This window comes from Sus scrofa, unplaced genomic scaffold (assembly GCF_000003025.6).
Source record: "Sus scrofa isolate TJ Tabasco breed Duroc unplaced genomic scaffold, Sscrofa11.1 Contig1014, whole genome shotgun sequence".
NCBI classification, from domain to species: Eukaryota; Metazoa; Chordata; class Mammalia; order Artiodactyla; family Suidae; genus Sus; species Sus scrofa.
The window spans coordinates 59,994-64,348 of NW_018084792.1; positions in this window are offsets into that span (position 1 = coordinate 59,994).

A 4,355-nucleotide genomic window follows, 5' to 3' on the forward strand; every position below is an offset into this window, starting at 1 on the left:
TATTTTCACCGCTCAATACTCTTTCTGGGGGAAAGAATACAATGAGGTTGGGAGGGGGGTACGGTTTCGCTGGTGTTTGGGAGGTGATGTGGAATGGGAGGAGAGCGATGGAGTCCAAGGCACCACCTTACCCTGAAGGAGAGAAACAGAGATGAGGTGCTGTGCTGGAGCACCCCCTCCCCCATTCGTTCCCACAGCCTCCCTCTCACGGCTCCATCCCAGTGAGCGGTGGGATTGGGCCTTTGCATTTCTCCTCAAAAGCTCAGCCCCACAGTCGGGTCGGTTAGCCCAGCAAGCAGGGCCTCGTGGGAGCTCTGGGCAGAGATGTGTTTTGAGACTGGTGACCCTTTCGATAAGCGAGTTCTTCCTCTCCAGGTAAAATCTGTATTCACACTACCCCCCTGTGGGTGATTTTAGCCTTAGGAAGTGGTTGAATGTGAGATGAAGCAGAAAGGCCTGAGGCCTGAGGGTGAGAGGTGCTCAAAAGAAAGGGTGAAGATGGGCCACAAAATCCTTTTTGTCTTTTTTGTTGTTGTTGTTGTTGTTATTGTTGCTATTTCTTGGGCTGCTCCCGTGGCATATGGAGGTTCCCAGGCTAGGGGTTGAATCGGAGCTGTAGCCACCGGCCTACGCCAGAGCCACAGCAATGTGGGATCCGAGCCGCGTCTGCAACCTACACCACAGCTCATGGCAATGCCGGATCGTTAACCCACTGAGCAAGGGCAGGGACCGAACCCGCAACCTCATGGTTCCTAGTCGGATTCGTTAACCACTGCGCCACGACGGGAACTCCACACAAAATCCTAAAGGCTGTAGTAGGAATCCAAGAGAGTCCTTGGAGACCAAAGTGTTGGTGGCCCATTGGATTGTGGTGATCACTGTACACCGAGAAATGAATGAATCCATTGAGTCCTAAAAAAAGAAAAACCAAGTGTTGATGGTCGAGCTGACTGCTCTATGGACAGGACTGTCTTTGTGGTGACCAATGTTGTCTCACTGTACTTCAGGTTCCGTGAGTCCCAGGAACGATGTCTTACCAGCAGCAGCAGTGCAAGCAGCCCTGCCAGCCACCTCCTGTGTGCATACCCAAGTGCCCTGAGCCATGTCCACCCCCTAAGTGCCCTGAGCCATGTCCACCTCCTTGCCCACCTGTGGTGTGCCCAATTCCAGTATGCCAGCAGAAATGCCCACCCTGCCCACCGTGCCCACCCTGCCCACCGTGCCCACCGTGCCCACCCTGCCAGCAGAAGTGTCCACCCAAGTGCCTGTAAGAGCAGCAGACTTCCTCAGGACCATGCAACAACGGGATCCAGGCTCCTCTTGGTCCCAGGGCTCCCTCGTCCTCCCTTTGGCCATGGTGATAGACTGCATCCTTCTCAACCTCCCTCCTGGATTCACAGCTGACAGAGAAAAGGCTTGGTTCCCCAGGCTCATAGGATGTTGTTGGAAGAGCAGCAGCGTCATCGCCGGATGGAGCTCTGCCATCTGCCTGCCTGTGATCTGGGTTGTGACCTCCAGCCTCTGAGCGCTTCAGTGTGTCTCTTTTTCAGTTCTCCAATAAAGGACATGTTTCATGGTCAAGCTCTCAATTCTTGCTTTTGTTCTTTTTTGTTTGTTTTGTTTGTTTGCATGTATTGCTCTCCAGTCTTCTGCCAAGGACAACAAACTCTTTTGAGGGGTCCTTTTCCTTCCTACTAAATCATTAGCATGAGGCTTCTCCAAGCTGTCTTCAGTTGGGTCTGAAATATGTTCTTTTGGATTTTTTACATCCAATCCTTCTTTTTTGTCATTGGTTTCCAACGGGTTTCTGCCTCTTTCTACCTTGTAGGCCCCTGAGAAGAATGAACTTCTCTCAGCCTCAGTTTCCTTATCTGTAAAGTCTGGAAAGAATGTATGATTGCCGTGCGTAACCGATTGAACCACTGGCGCTCCCACAGGTGGAAAGAATGTATTCAACTCAGCAGGCTCATAGAAATTAATGTATTCCCAAGAGTTTCCTAATTATGTATCAGGTGCCAGGCAAGTGGTTAGGTGTTCGAAGAATGATGATGGGGCCAAGGTCCTTGTCCTCAGGGAGCCTACATGCTTGAGGGGATTACACACGCATACACACACACAGACCCACACACAGACACATGTAAGACAAATAAGAGTTATGCTTGGGTGTATGTTAGAGACCATTGTTTTGAAAAGATCTTCCAACGAGGCGTTGTGGGCACCCAGTTGAATGAACAGAAGACTGAGCCGTGTGTGTCCTGGGGTTCGTGCTTCCAGGGAGAGGAGATGGCAAGGGCAAGGCCAGAGCAAAGTTAGAGCAGAGAGAAGAGAGATGGGGTGTGGGCTGTGGGTGGGGTTGAGCAGCTGTGAAACATGGAAGTTCTTGGGCTCAAGGTGGACTTGGAGCTGCAGCTGAGGCTTAGGCCACAGCCACGGCCACACAGGATCCTTAAGCCACTGAGTGAGGCCAGGGATCGATTGATGACCCCATGTCCTCACAGAGACAAGGTCCAGTTCTTAAGCCTCTGACCCACAACGGGAACTCCTCAAGTGGATGTTTTGTTTTCGTTCCCTCCCTGCTCTCAGGGTGGAGGCCAGCAGGCCTGGACTTCCGGTGCTGAGAGCATCCAGGGAGGCCTTGTGTTTGTGTGGGTGGCGTCCGTGTCCCAGGGGAGTTGTGAGTAGGACGGTCCTTGTATCGGCTTCAAAGTCCACCTTTGTGCTTTCAGATCATGGTGCTGTGGGCTGATATGGGGGTGAAGGATGAAGTGACATGTCTGTGCTTGGGGGTCTTCAGCCCCGTGAGCAGGAGCCTGTGAGGAGGAAGATGGCAAACGGGTGATGTCACTGTTGGGCAGTTCTTGCTCCTCAGGGGAGCCGTTTTGTGCCCTGGAAAGACGCCGAGTCAGGGCTTAGGTATCCAAGAAGAGGAGGGTCGGTCCTCCCTTGTTGCTGCTGCCATCAGGGACCCTTCCCCAGGACTAGCATCATCACCATGGCCATCAACGACCACCAACACGACTGGAGAAAGAAGATTGGCATGGACGGCTTCTTCTCAGGTAAACAGCTAAAGCCCAGGTGCCGAGGTGAAATACCCGGAGAGGCTGGGGTGGTGGCAGATAAACGCCCAATACCTTCCTCACCATCACTGACTCGGAGTTTTCCATTTTCCTACATCAGAACCAGAAGTGAAACAACCCCGCAGGCAGCTCCATGCATGAGGTGGAACACAAAGCCAGTTCTCCCCGAGGCTGTCGGTGGAAAGGCTCTGTCTGGACACAGGTTAGGACTGGTTCTCTGGCCCTGTCTCATCAACCTACCGAGTGAGCAGGCGGAACGAGGGAGGTCAGACAGGGAAGGAGCTATTAAGGTTGTCACGTGAGGTCCTGGAGATGCTGGCCTGGGAAAGGGGAGCCGTGGGGGGTAAGAGTATTTGCTGCAGCGTCCAGACCACTGAGCCTCAGCGGGAGAGCAGAGCTGTGACTCTGTGCAGCTCTAGGGACAGAGGTTCTGCTAGACTTCAAGGTAGACCAAGGAAGCCATTTCTGGGAGGGGGAGAGATGGAGAGGGACTGGGATTTGGGGGGTTAGTAGATGCAAACTCTTTTATTTGGTGTGGATGAGCAGAGATCCCGCGGTACAGCGCAGCGTCCTAAATCTAACCACTTGTGATGGGACATGATGGAACCAAACATGAGAAAAAGAATGTATATCTATGTATATTTGTATAACTGGGTCCCTCTGCCATCCAGTAGAAATTGACCGAATATTGTAAATAAATGATAGTAATAATTTTCAAAAGGATGAGTATATGTCAACCTAAACTCAGTTTAAAAAAGAGAGAGAGAGAGAGAGAGAGAGAGATTTTTCTGAGTGAGATGCACCCCAGGGTGAGATTGTTACTGGTGGAACTGTGGGGCCATGAAACCTCCGCCTGAAGCTGAAGAAACGTCTTTAAAATGAGAATGCTGTTTCCAATCTCCAAACAAGGTTTTCCATGCATTCACGAAGACACATCAACAGGACTGAACGATTTTTATCCATCAGCTAGAGGATCGATTTCCCTCTCAAAGCACATTTCCCAGGCACTCTCACACAACATCTTTTATTTTTTTTCATCACAAGAACTTATTGTTTAGTTGTTGTTGAAGGATATTGTTGGATGGTTTGTCTGTTTGTTTTAGGTCCGCACCCGCGTCACAAGGAGGTTCCCAGGCTAGGGGTCGAATTGGAGCTACAGCGGCGTGCCTACACCCGATCCTTAACCCACTGAACGAGGCCAGGGATCAAACCCACAACCTCATGGTTCCTAGTCGCATTTGTTTCCTGGGCAGCACAACGGAAACTCCGAAGTGGAGA